The following is a 14,872-nucleotide window of genomic DNA, read 5'->3' on the forward strand; positions in this document are numbered from 1 at the left end:
ATCTGTCGCTCTCCTGTGTGTGTGAAATATTTGTGGATGGCTGAGTATTAGTAACTTGCCTTCTCAATAATGTGTTAAAAATGTAGTTGATTTGGGGGTTTTTAGCCCCAGAAAACATGCCTTTGAGCGTCTTTTTTCGGTTTTCCTCCCCAAAAACAGCCTTTGGGGAGCAATTTCACACCAGCAAACGAGCAGCAATAATGCACAGCTATTAATGCAGTAGGATGAAATGAGAGAGTGAACTTAATGAAATAATGAATTGAAAGACTAAACAACTAGGCTATACTAGCTGTTTTCAAAATCAATAAATGCAGATTGCTCTAATGCTGCAGTCCATGCCTATCCAACACCTTGAGCATTATGGATTATCAGTAAACCAAGTAACCAACACAAAATCATGCGCATTAGGTAGTTAGAGGGACCATGACCAACTGCATCTTTAAACAGTTATTTATTTTAATTGTGCTGGAACTGTCACTGCCTATAACTTATACTCATAAAATAGCCAATAGCCCTTGTTGCTGTTTATACATTTATGTTCAATAAACTACTCAAACAATCAATGAAAAAGAAGGGGGAAAAAGATGATTCTTGTAATGTCTCAAGGTAAAAGATCGAAAAATACTCTTCCAGCCTCACTCCATATCAGCACTTTGCCCTGGGCATACCGTTACTTTACTTATGCTGCAGTGCTTCACACGGGCAGATGCAAAAGATACAAAGATGCAAAGCTACACAGAGTCACAGAGACAGTAGACACTAATCACTCCCTGTACTGCACTTTAAAAAAAAAATCCTCCGGTAGCCACGCCCCCTTCCCCCTCCACACACGTACAGCTGGTGTAAACTTTTCTCGCCCCCCTAGTGGCGAAAAATAAAACTTCTGGGAACTCAGATTAGGTGTAAACAAACCACACCGAGAAACGAGATAGTTGAGTTTGGTAGTAGAGTGAAATATACAACTTATAATGCAACTTTACACCTCATGGAAGTTGAGAGTGGAGTAGTCTGGGTTGTTAGGAAGTGAAAACTGCTCAGTCACAAGTGTGTGACAGTTTGAATGAGAAGTTAATTCATCTTCATAACAAACTGCTTCGTCGTTTTGTTTTTATTCTGCAGGTGAGTTAGCTACCTATGCTAATCATTAATGCGTGCGTGCGTGTGTGCGTGCGCGTGTGTGTGTGTGTGTGTGTGTGTGCGTGTGCTTGTGTGTGTGTGACTGTGTGCACACAGCTGTGTGAGAGTGAGGGAGGGAGCTCAGTGTGCATGTCCTATATACATGTATTGAATACATAAACAGACAATGTTTTGTTTGGGGTGTCACAGCACCGGATCCTTGTATGAAACTTCATTTGTAACTGTTTGAAAGACTATTAGTCTTACAACGTGAATTGCACATCTAGATTTCTGTCTCTCAATTTATTTCAAGGCATACCCTAGTAAAGTCCAAAGTCCCCACAGCTTCCTTCCTAAAATGTATTATTTATCAGAAAACTAACATTACGTATACACCAGGGACGAATAGTTTTCATAATCCTCATGGGGGCCCGTGCTGCCCCCGCACCCCCCCCCCCCCCCGAACGGGCGCGACCTGATGCGGCACAAACGGGACGAACCGAGGCGAATATATATTCAGGTCCAATTCCTCATGGGGGCCGAGATCCCTGCCTGGTCCAATTCCTCATGGGGTCCCTGGCCCCCCGGCCCCCACAGACTCTACGTCACTGGTATACACAATTTGACAAACCTACTGTACGTACAGTAGTATACTAGGTTATGTTGTGACAGGATATAATAGGCTATTGTACAGTATACTACTAGGCTGTATATGTTGTAACCGGAAGGATGCAGTATATGAATCGTATATAGCGTACCAAAATCTCCTTGAGGGGGCGTCAACATATGTGTCACGTGGTAGCGGCCACCATACTTGTTGGCTTGTCTGGTTTGTTTACATTGAGCGACTATCCGGTGTGCTTGTATACGTTCTTTTTTTAAACTGACCTCACAATGGTGCAGACTTGCTCAGTAAATAAGTGCCACAGCAGGTCACGTCGAGGGAATGAGCCAGAAAACGGAATTAGATTTGTTGAGCTTGACAGCATCAAGGAACCCAGATTGACAAGTTTACAAAAATACATAGAATGGCTTGGATCTCGGCTGTATGGCGCACGGGCGCAGAGACATAACGTTCAACAAAGTATAAGCACAGCCGTGTTTGTTCACAACATCTTCCTTGTCAGGTATTTGGGCCCGACGTTCTTTCTATCCATCCTGGTGTTGGTTCACTATGTTGTCGCCAAGAACGAGCTCAATATTTACAAAAACATACCACTGTCACTCTATTCTGAGTGATGTGGGCTAGAGTTTAAAGCCCACAAGAATGGCGCCGCTAGCTTTTCAGACGCTACCCCCTCTTGGTGACGTACACATTTTTACACCCTATAGCCTATACAGGCTGTGTATGTTTGTCTGCTGTTGCTAGTAAGTTGTGACAGGGTACTGTGTACAGTGTGGCTCTTGGTCAGCTTTCTTTCTTTCTTTCTTTCTTTCTTACTCACATATACTACTCAAAGCTCATGGTGTCCCTCCAACATGTTCCACAGGTACACGTTCCAGGATGATGACCCCAGACCCCTAAGCTCAGCTTCTTCTCAGCCCTGAGTCCATTCTCCTGTGACATGCTGTGAATGCTGAACCCTAGAGCCTGTCCTAAATCCCTGACCACTGCACTACACCAGCATGCTATGTGCAATACTAAACATCCAAGGCTGAGCGTGCCATTGATACTGGGAGGAATGTACTGGCCAGCTAGCCAGGTGTATGGAGGATGGAGATGACTGGAGACGCCGCTGGAGGGCTCATCATGAACTAGAGAGAGAGTCGGAGGCTCTATCTCTATCCATGGCTTCCACAGTTTGACGCTGGTATCACTTACACAACTGATGAAGTCACGTAGATTAGTAGAAGACGGCTCAAGGTAGGAATTTAGTTTTCTTGCTTCTTTGCTGCTGCTGCTTGTGTTGTATGCTGTGTGTATATATACTAGTGTGATTCAATCTGGTGTACTATTACTGTCATTTTGGGACCCAATGACTGAGTGGCAATGAAACATGTTATATGTGTATGTTGATCACTCAATAATCCTATGAGTGAATTTGCTATTTCCTTATGGTTCGAGCTAGAGGTCTTGGACTTCATATATATATAAAGAAAATGTTCTATTCCTTTTTTATGGGGCCCTAGTTGAAAGCCCCTGATGTAGGGGTATGCGTTTCAATCCCTACTGTACATGAAAGATTAGCAGCTCTGCAGAATGCAATCAGCTCAAGTGTTCAAGTGTTCATGCTTCAGTGATTGTGCTTTTTTTTTGTTCCCTCCATGGAAAACACATGAAATGTCATGTTGCGTCCAGGATGAACAATCTTTTCTTTTGAGATCGCTGTGTTTGACTGTGTGTAGGCCCTGGAGTACGAAAGCTTGTGCTTAATAATGGCTGACAATTTATTGACAGTGTTGCGTGATCAAATGTTGATACCACTGTGTTCTGACGGCATAACTGTAGTAGTCTTTCTGACCACAAGTACTGTAACAACCTGGATTCAAACGCTGGTCTCCTGTATGCATTGAGAAACCAAATCTCTATGGCTCACCCAAAGGTGAATCCCCCTGATGAAGTCAGTGTATGTACATTCTGTTACGCTCCTATGTTAGATCTGCTGCTGGCTGCTTGAGGGTACTTTGGGCGGGAAAAAAATGAAATCTTGTCAAACAAATCTATTTACTACTATTATGTGCTCATCGAAATGTTCCATGTTTGTAGTCAAATCTGCACACGTCCACTCACTGTTGATTACTGCTCTGAGTTTGTGTTCTGCTAGCCTCGATACCCAGGCTTTCATTTCGTCTGCGCGAAAAAGTGTTCTGCTACCATGATAGGTGCACGCCTACTAATCATGGCAAGCAAGGACATGAGCGAGGACTGCTTGGATCAGACTTTTATAGACAGGCAAGAGACAGGCAGGCAGGCTACTGTATATAATGATGAACCATTCACTCAAACGAGGATGTCTTCCACTCTTTGAAGAAAAGGATGTGACACTCTGTGGCCCTGGGGTGAGAACTTTATATTTGAAATCTGAACGTTTATGTAAGCGCTGTAAATGGAGAACGTGCGAAAAACAGTTCAGGCCAGGGCTACGAGATCATAGTGCATCACGTTCATTTTTGGTTTGAACAAACCCCCCCCCCCCCCCCCCCCCCCAGAATATAGAAACTGGGGTTCTAGTGGTTTATAATGAGTCATATTATCCTTAGGCCTACCTCTTTATACTTTATTGCATGCGTCAAAATTGCACAAGCACTACTGAGATTGGAGACCTCTCCATCTCCCTCTCCCTCGCCCTTGTGTTACAAAATATTGTGCAGACTAGAAGTGTTTAATCACCGGCAGACACTCAAACTTACCATAATATCAAAAACCAACAGCCATTAAGTAAATGTTTAGAAGACGTCGTGAATTAGAAGTGGTTTGGCTTGTGTTGTATAAACTCTGCATGATAGCAAACTGATGTCGGTACTAGCCTACTTGGAATTCACTAAAACGAGTTCTATAAACGCCATTGATTAATTAATGGCTTTTTAAAAATACATTGTAAGTTTAATTGATCATACTATAGAAGATGTATTAGTGTCTGTTACCAGGCGGATAAAATCAGGCCATTGTGTTGTGTTAGATCATGTCCAGCAGTCAAGAAAAACATTCCAATCGTAATCTATAGCTTGTTTAATTTTCTAAAGTAGCGTTCCTTGTTGAGCTGCAGCAAGGATCTGTGCCTGTTATTTGGCTAGGCATAGGCAAACCATGACGCCTACTTTTAAATTAGTATTATTTTAAAGCATCTGCGTTTTGAAAACCCAACACCCCACTGTTTGTTCCGGTTGGGAGAACTCTGAACTTTCCCCCAAGCTCCACCCCCCAGCTATATTGATGCCCTGATGACACAACACTGTGTGTATGTATACTAACCTCTGTGTCCGTCTTGCAAGGGATCACTAGCTACTAGACATTACAGTTTACTCTCTTACTCAGTTTGTTCTGTGCATAACGATCTGGGGCTTGATGCAGAAATGTCAGCAGAGAGGGGGCACGGTGGCACAGTTGGTAGTGCTGTCGCCTCACAGCTAGAAGGTCCTGGGTTCGATTCCCGCTCGGGACGCTGTGGGTGCTGGCGGCGTGTTTCCTCCTCTGCGTCATCAGTGCCCATACCCGAGGCGGGGTTGGCGAAAGGGCCTTTCTGTGTGGAGTTTGCATGTTCTCCCTGTGTCCCCTAGGGTAGGTACCCTCACAAAAAACATGCAGTAATCCTGGTCTCTAAACTGCCTCCCCCTGGCCAGCTGGGGCGCCTGATGGAGGGGAAAGGAACTGGTTGGAATAACGTGTTCCTTCCACGCGCTATGTCCAACCAGGGAAACTCCCCCCTGTCAGGTGTAAAGGAGAAACTTGGACACTCAGGCATGAAGGAAGCATGAGTTCAAGTCCGTTGCTCTCCCCATGTCCCCCATATATGGGGACTAGGTTGGCGGAGGGTGTGTAGAGCCCAGGATCACATTAGATAATTGACACAGGGGTGAAAAACGGGTTACAAAATCGTGGGATAAGAATTATATGAAAAAAAAGAAATGTCAGCAGAGTACGGACCAAGCACGAATGGAGAGCCAAACTTTGCCAACTTTGTATACTGTAAATGGTCCTTTAGACTGCTGAATATTCCCGTTTTGCTAGCATTTGTATGGCATGCATCTCCAGATCTCCAAGCTGATCACCTTTCTTTTTACGTATACATGAAATGCCAGGTTTTTTTCCCCAGGAGATATCAAGCACTAATAACATTATTATGATTGATTTTTCCATCATGAGCATTACAGTAATTGCTTGTGATGAAAGGTAAAAACCTATTTGGCAAAAACTAATAAATATAAATAAATAAACAAACACTAATTTCCAAGGAATTTGCTTTTAATTTAATCAGCTGTCTAGACTCTAGTGGCTGCAGGCTGCCGAGAGTCCAGTAGCCATTTTGGTCGACGCGCACCTGGAATGACTAATACCTAATAATCTATCCTATAAAGGTTGAATTTGATATAATACTATTACATTAATTTGTTACCATAGTGGTTCTATGTGTTTTAATGCCTTGCATAAATCCCTTTGCTATTGATCTATGATTGATGTGATTTGGAATTACATTGTATCTTTCCAAATGACTAGCGCAATAAAAAAGTCATGGGCTAATAGATCGCAGAGAAATGCTGTATTTTGCTGGGTTTTGGAATAACAGACTTGACATTTTGTGCATTATGATCATATGAAATACGATACGAATTAGTTACGTGATTAGTCTAGATTTGTATTTAAAGTGTCAATGTGACACGTGTGTGCGTGTGTGTGACTGTGTACTGTGCGTGTGTGTGCGTGTGTGCGTGTGTGCGTGCGTGCGTGCGTGCGCGCTCCTGTTCGTTCCGTTATCTGTGGTGATAGCAGATCATTAATTTCCGATGCTCTAACACCTTCCTGGTGCTAGACAGATGGAACTAGCCCATGCAGGGATTTGGAGCCCCGCGATCAGGTAAATTAGGCAACGAACTCTGTGAGGATGTGGTCAAGAAGAGGAGTCATGTTTCATCGTTCGAGTCCTTTGCATTTGTATCGCAGCAGTGGTGGACATTATCTTGAGTACTGTACATAAAGCACAACTGTTCAACCTAACTTCATATCATTGGTCCTTTCCTTACCAATACTCATTGCTCTATAATATCTTTGTCTACTCACTGTCTCAGAGGAGGACTGTGGATAGTTCATAAACCCGCCTACCAGTGACATTGGTAGGCAGGATGTTTCTTTAATTTTGTATTAAAAGTGTTCCTTTTTTTTGTAAATTCAAATCAAAACTGGTTCCGCACATACAGTTCCTTGCTGGTGCTGGTCTGCAAACCGCTTTGGATTAAGAGTGTCTGCTAAATGCCTACATTTTTAATTGTAGTAATAGTATAAGGATCAAATGACCTCACAGTGCTCACACAGCTCTGCTCCGCAGTGTTTCATTGACATTGGGTTGATCCGTTCTTTCTTTTTTGCATGCTCATGCCTTTCTCCCTTTTTTGCAAGCACGTGACTTTCTCTCTTCTACTGTACATTGTAAATATTGTACTTGTAACTCCACTAGATTAGGAAGGGACTCTTGGGACGAAAAAGTAAAAAAATCTATGAATTAACCACAATTTTAAATATAGTGAAAATAGCCAATCTACAAGCTCACAACGTGTCACAGCGCAACCACTTAGGTTTTTTTTACATTTTGGTTGAAATGTATTTTTTTCTAATTCAGCAATACATTGATATTAAAAAAGAATGTACTGCTGAAAACTTGATTATATTGTCCAACACTGGGAAGAATCCCAGCATCTTAGAAAGCAGACCTTATTGCTGGTAGGTTCTGTGGAAATGTTTGAGGAAGGAACTTTATCAATCCTCCTGCGCACTTTGGATGATGTTGAGTGATGTGCTCTGCAGTTTAGCAGTTAGAGGTGGGCAATGCAAAGCAAAGTATTGCACGTTCAGACAAAAAGTCTCATAGCCTCTGCTTTGTACACCATTCCCACCATTCTAGCGGTTACCGCTGTTCTGTAGCCATTACCCAGCAGGAAGATTAAGGGCAATGACTTCTAGTGCTTTCATGAAGAAAGTCTTTTATCGCAGGGCTAATGTGCTGATGAGTAATCCTATGCAACGACGCAACGTGCTCAATGCTCCATTCCAGAAGCTCAAACATTGATATGTATTTAGCTATTGACCCTCATTCGAAAAGATTTTGTGTCAGCGACCCATATAAAAGTTGTGTTATAATATTCAAAATGTTTCAAACTTTGTACCCAATTCCTAAAGGCTGGCATGTCTGTTGCCAATGCATCCACAAAATCACTAACCACTTGAACCCCAGCATGCCTATTATTTTTTCTCCAAAAGTTCTACAAGCTCAAAATGTGACCGTGTACATTTAGTTGGGTTGTTTTTGGCAGTTCCATGACTGTGGAGAGCAAAGATCCGTTTCTCAATGGATTTGTCATCGAGGAGGGTTATTAAACAAATTTCATACATACATTTTAAAATCATGCAAACCTAAAACAGAGAGAAAAACTAAACCCTGTCTCTATAGAGCGTCGCAGTCCCGCCCCCCACCATGGCCCAGGAAATTAATCCCAATGCATTTTTCCCATAGACATTTCAAAAAGTAGACGGTTACGCAGCGGACAAAGCCAACTCGAGTCGTGACAACACAAACAATATTTTGGACCAAACTAATAATTACAAAGAAGAAAAACAACAAAAAAAGTGTTGTAACCTGCCGTTTTTTTCTTTCTAATTATTTGTTCGGCCCAAAAACATTTGTTTGTTGTCATGATTTGTCACGACTCGAGTTGGCTTTGTCCGCGGCGTAAACGTCTTTAAATAAATACTTTCTGAAATGTCTATGAGGAAAATGAACGGAGAATCATTTCCTGGGCCATGGTAGGGGGCGGGACTGCGACGCTCTATAGTAATAACAATAGATATATTTCGCTCTCCAACCTTATGTCGCAATGCGGTCCTATAGCATCCCTATTCTGGGCATGTCATAATGGGCAAACATTAAGCAAAGTATAAAGTGCAGTTATAAAGTCAATGTGTACATGACTTTCTAACTGCACTTTATACTGCTTAACCCATTCAGGCCTGACGTCAAAATTTATTTTATTTTTTTCCTAAATCATGACAATTTTCGGAAAGATTTGAGGCACATTTTAACGATTTTTCAAAAATAGCAGACCTACAAGTTCATAGCGCGCCACTCGGTGGCGCGCTATGAGCTTGTAGATCTGCTATTTTTCAATAGCTAAATTATAACAATGTTTAAAACACCAAAAGGGGTTCCCGCCCCAAAATGGGTTAATGGTTAATGTGGTTAAACGCTAACGTGACATGGATGCGTTCCAGGTCTCAATGGATTAATGTCCAGATCACACCAGATGGCCCAAGAGGTGACACAAGTGGGATGTGTGTAATATGGATTTATTAACTTGTGGCACGGTCACATCTGTTGAAATGACTGCCCTAGAAAAAAAAAGAGAGTGAAGGTTGTTTTTGTAAATGTTAAGCCTGTTTTATACTTAGCCAATCTTCAAGCAGGTAAATCGGCTATGTTCGGCAATCATCCTACACAGATTTGTCATTGTTTCATCAATCTATGTAAAGTGCTTTGGATGAAAGCGCTATATAATTGCACCATTTACCATTTAGCATTCATCTGATCACTTAACACGGCAGCCGTGACGTTTTATGTGTTTTTTTCCAATTATTTGGGGGCCCACTTGCAATATCCCACCATGCCATGCTGTGGTGCCCACAGGTTGAGAACCGCTGCAGTAAAAGAGTCTTTTGTGTTCCATTATTGTACTGACTCTGGTGGTGCGGCACCTGTCATGCTAAAGATGCTTTTATCACAAGCACGTTTTTTTTTCTTTTTCTGTTTTCTCTTCCTCCACAACACATTGACTGCTCTGGGCCTTAGCTGCTTCAAAACAGATAGACTCACTCAACACCACTGGAGCCTACTCATTTGGTCATGGATGAATGACTGTCAGAGACGCCGTTTGAAAAGCTGTGTGTGTGTGTGCTATATGAGCAATGGTGGAAAAAGTAGGCCCTACTCACATTTTTGAGGGGGCTATCCGCTCCTATGCACAGCCTGGTGTGTTTGTGTGTATGAGCACAGTGTTTGTAGTACGGAATGTGACGATTTTATTTGATAAGATCCTTCACACAAGTGTGATTTTTTACTTAAGTAAATGTATATCAACAATACTCTGTTACAAGTCAAAGTCTGGAAATCAAAATCGTGACGCATTGTGAGCTTGTAGATCGACTCTTTTCAAATGGCCGGAATGTATAGGGCTGCAGTAGTTAATGTATGCTTTGTTCACTCAGGACAACTCAAGAATGAACGGAATAGATATTTATTGAATATAAATGAGCAATATGTTTATTATGGTTTGGCGTACTCAGATCAAGCGCATCAGTCCTGGCCATAGGGACTCTGAACTGAATCCCCCGTACCTAAACGGTAGATCCAAAACGACAGGTGGTAGCTCGTTTGTATACAGCAGGTTTGTATACAGCAGCGCAGCAGAGCAGCAGCAGGCAAGCAAGCAGGAGGAAGAGTGCAAACCTTCCAGTTTATGTAGCCGGTATGAAGATGGAGTGAGTGTGTGATTGGCTGAGTGAATTATGTGGATAAGAGCGTGATGCTGAGGCGGGCCAATTAACGGCCGGCAGCGACTGCACTGATCGTGGTTTCCTGACTGAACTTGCTCTGTGCATGTCTGTGACAGGCGCGATCACCGTGATGCTCATTAATGATAATCAAAATCTACAAAATAACTAGTAACTAAAGTTTTCAAATAATTGCAGTGAATTGGAGTGAAAGTGCAATATTTGTCACTGAGTGACTGAGGTGTAGTGGAGTAAAAGTAAAAGTAATGAGAATCGGAAATACTCCAGTATACATACTTCAACATTTTTTCACACAAAAAAATGACAATGAAAAAGGATAGCAGTCCGCACACTGTTCTGGAGCTCCCAGGTTACTTGTTTATTAAAGACACAACGTTTCGACCCAGGACGGGTCTTCGTCAGGTATACCGTGGGCGGCTGTGGCTCAGGAGGTAGAGCAGGTTGTCCAATGATCCCTGGGTCGGCGGCTCGAATCCCGGGTCCTCCTGTCCACATGTCGAAGTGTCCTTGGGCAAGACACTGAACCCTACATTGCCTCCAATGAGTTGGTCGGTGTGAGCTTGCCACCATTGGTGTGTGAATGTGGGAAGTGAGGACGCTGGCGTCGACTGTCCGCCGCTTCACCTCCCAATGTATGAATGAATGAACATTGTAAAGCGCTTTGAGCACTTTGAAAAGTGCTATAAAAATGCAATTCATTATATTATTATACCTGACGAAGACCTGTCCTGGTGTCGAAACGTTGTGTCTAATAAACAAGTAGCCTGGGAGCTCCAGAACAGTGTGCGGACTGCTTTCCTTTTTCAATGTACGTAGCTTTTGTTCAGCACCTGTGTAATTGTCTTGAGATGTGCGCGCTTCCCTTTGGACTTTATTTTGTATCAATCACACACCCCATGAAGCCTGGAATTCATGGAGATGTTTTGTTTTTGTCGCATTCCTGAGCCAACAATTTGATGATCAGTCAATAGGAGACTCCTCCGGTGTGTGTGTGTGTGTGTGTGCGTGCGTGCGTGCGTGCGTGCGTGCGTGTGTGCGTGCGTGCGTGCGTGCGTGCATGCGCGTGCGTGTGTGCAGGGGGGAGGGGGGGGTGCTGGTTGAGCAGTAGAGTGATGGAGCGGAACAACGATATCCTTATGATTGATCATGACAATGACTGGACATTTCCGGAGCGTGCCACATCTAACGCCTCATCTCACGTTTCACACACGGAGCACCTAATGGTGCCCTCTACGACCAGGCGAAATGCATGCTTTGTCACTATTCACTTTTACTGCGTGGCAGTATAAGTGCCCCATTTAAGTTAATTCACGACCACTGTGTTTTAGTTGCTCGCTGGCGGTCAGCCCTGTTCACAAAGGGGTTTTGAAAATAAATATGTGTAAAGAAAAAGACCATGCAGAAGAGACAATTGAACTTCTGTAGGCCACTTCTGTAACTGAGTGATAGAAGTGTCTAATTCAATGTTACTACACTTACCTAATGTTACTACAATTACTTACACACATAGGCCCAGTCCAACCAATCTGACACTGTTGACCAGTGAATAGATATAGCCCCACTGCTACAGTCTGTGCAGGCGTGCGTGTGCGCATGCGTGCTACAGATGATTTATTGATCGACTGATTGATTGAGCACTTGAATTAAGAAAGCACAAAAATGCCAGAAGGCCTATTTCCACTGTGTTCCTTTGAGTGCCATCTATTAGCTGCCTGTGTCCAGACCTTTGAATCTGCCCACCCCGCCGAGTTTACTGACTCTGTCTGATCTACCATCATGACATGAATCCGTGGGTTCTTGGTTGAAAAAGTGATTATCCAACCAGTGCTGCAGGAGAACAACTATAGGCAATCAGTGCCACATGTGGGACTAATACCATTGTCAAAGTGCCTGTCAAGTTGCGCGGCAGAACCAAGTTGGAGTAACAATGGTGTTCACTGCAGACAAGAAGGACTCTACTATCAAGGTTTTAATACCTAGACGGCATGTCTTGTCTTAGTGTTTTGCTCCGCTCCACTGCACAGTGCACACCACTCCTCACTCTTAATACCTTCGAAAACCACTATGGATAATGAACAGTGTTGACTTTGTGTTACGTTCAGGCAGATGTGTTAGTCTATAGTGATTGGTTAGGGAAAATATACCCCGCATGGAAATTAGTTGGAATGAAAGTAATGAAGATGAAAATGTAGTGTAACAACTTGAAAATGATGTCTGATATCAGGCCAATCTTGAAGGAAATTAAGGTTAATTTGATGTATTTTACCTTACTTTACCATCATGACCACTCTGAGGGTTTGTTATTATTTATTGCCATGGTGTTGTGGTGCCGACAGTGCATAGTATGCTACTGTAGGTTTAAGCTCATAACATACCGGTAGTTAAAATAATTGTACGTCACTCTGGAAAAGAGTGTAAATGTAAATGCAAATACATCAAATGAGCTTCCACATAATCTCAGCGGCACAGTTCCTGCAGCCTGCCACCATGACAGGCAGCCTTGCTACTGATCAAACCATTTAAAAGACAAAGAGCATCCCCACCGCAGGAGTTTAACCAATTCATTTAACTCTGTCACACTCATTGCTCATGTTCCCGTGCTCTCACAATGTGCAATTGGATATGACAACCACACCAACATAATCCTCACACCGAAAATGACAGAGCCGGCATAAATCATGTCACAATTTGTCTCTGAAATGGAGAATGAAGGCGGCTACTCGCTCTGATGAGGGTCTTGCATATCAATGGTTTGACATCGTGTCCCAATCTAAACTGACAGCCATGGCCGTCGTGATGCCATGTAGTGACAAATGACTTGCTTTCTCCAACAGCATGAGAATTGGGATTCCTCTTTAGAAGTTGTACAGTTTCAGTATTCACTAACACGGTAGTAGTATCCATTAAGTGCTGTTCAGATAGGAAAGATAAGATAAGATAACTGTCCTTTTGGACAGTGTGGACAGTAACAGAGTACATTACTTGGGTAAAGGAAGGTTTGTGTTTTTTGTTGCTGCATTTCTATGAAGGTTGTCAGATCGTTACTTTAGCTGCAGATACTCCACAGTATGCACTGTAATCAATAAGATTCCAAGAATGGCTATAGGGTGAGGGCTGGTGAGAGAGCAATGAAAAGGTTCCACTGTGGCCTGCTGTAATATGAATTAACCGGTCTGCTTCATTTCTCTCTCTCTCTCTCTCTCTCTCTCTCTCTCTGTCGCTCTCTCAGTCTCTCTCTTTCTGTGTGTGTGTGTGTGTGTGTGTGTGTGTGTGTGTGTGTGTGTGTGTGTGTGTGTGTGTGTGTGTGTGTGTGTGTGTGTGTGTGTGTGTGTGTGTGTGTGTGTGTGTGCGTGCGTGCGTGCGTGCGTGCGTGCGTGCGTGCGTGCGTGCGTGCGTGCGTGCGTGCGTGCGTGCGGCTCGCTCTCTGTGCGCGTGTAATCAAATATGGGGAAATGGACAACCATATATGGAGTGGGCACGGTTCACACAGGAAATGATAAATGAATAAGAATGACTTTGATAAGGCGCTTGAAATGGTTTTCTGAACAAAGATATAAGGGTCACACTTTGCGGAATAACTTGCCAGTTTTTCCTAGCAAACCACTTTCTCTTCAGGTGCCATTCTCTTTATTGTGCAGCACAAGGTAAAGATGGTGAAGTTAAAGCCATGGTTTATGCATTAAGCAATAACAATTCACGTTCATTGGTTTGTTGTAGAAATTGAAAAAATTGCCTTGTCTGACTCAAGTTATATCATGGTATTCTCTATGTCCTCATGTAGTCTTTGCGCTCTATGGACCACATACTTAGCGCTGTAAGAATTTATAGTGCATCAGGATTATTGGCAAAGATTCTGCTCTGTAACGCAGTCTGTTGATGCAGTGTAAATTAATGGTGCCCGGTCCATCCCAAAACGACAACAAATTCACCCTGAAAAGTGATGTGGGGATGGCAGCTCATGAATCTTGACCCATTAAAAATCCTGGGCGCCATCAATTCTGTTCTGCCTTCTCCGATCAGTTATGTTTTATGGCAGGTCTACAGTGGGAACAGCCAAAACGCAGGCAGGAAAGGGAATACGTGCATTTGGCTTGTCACAAAAAGGCCTGCATTGTCATTCTCTCAAACATTTGGATGGAGCCATTCCTTTTAATATTCTCAGTTTGATAGCCACGCATCACACCTTTAAAGTAAGAGCCATTTAATCAGTAGAAATATTTTTTTCGTCATATTCATTATTGTGCTATTTGAGTTACTTATTATGTTTTATATTCCGTTTGGTGAATTACTGATTTCATTGGTTTAAATATTAATTAGCGCAAAAACAAACCCTCAAACCCTTCAGGGCTTTGAATAATTTTGTTAACCTGTTTTGTTATTTTGTGTTTAAAAAAAATGTGAACGGTGAAGAAGAAGGAGTGCGGGAGTCCATGTGTCGTCCATTTGCTCAGTTACACCATTTTTGCGTGGTTTTGAACGTAATAAGAAACCAGAGTTACATATTTAGAGCCAGCACAATTTTTAATATTATTAAGTCCAATT

The 14,872-nt window shown here is 42.7% G+C and overlaps 1 long non-coding RNA gene across 1 annotated transcript in view; it reads left to right on the plus strand.

Moving 5' to 3' along the window:
- Positions 1 to 957: 957 nt before the first annotated feature.
- Positions 958 to 14,872, plus strand: part of LOC306913087 — a 98,489-nt gene continuing 84,574 nt past the window's right edge. The window contains exons 1-2 of the long non-coding RNA XR_013788476.1: positions 958 to 1,119; positions 2,607 to 2,980. This is a non-coding gene — a long non-coding RNA (uncharacterized lncRNA). The remainder of the gene's footprint in view (positions 1,120 to 2,606; positions 2,981 to 14,872) is intronic.

This window comes from Electrona antarctica (assembly GCF_951216825.1).
Source record: "Electrona antarctica genome assembly, chromosome: 20".
In the NCBI taxonomy this organism is placed as follows: Eukaryota; Metazoa; Chordata; class Actinopteri; order Myctophiformes; family Myctophidae; genus Electrona; species Electrona antarctica.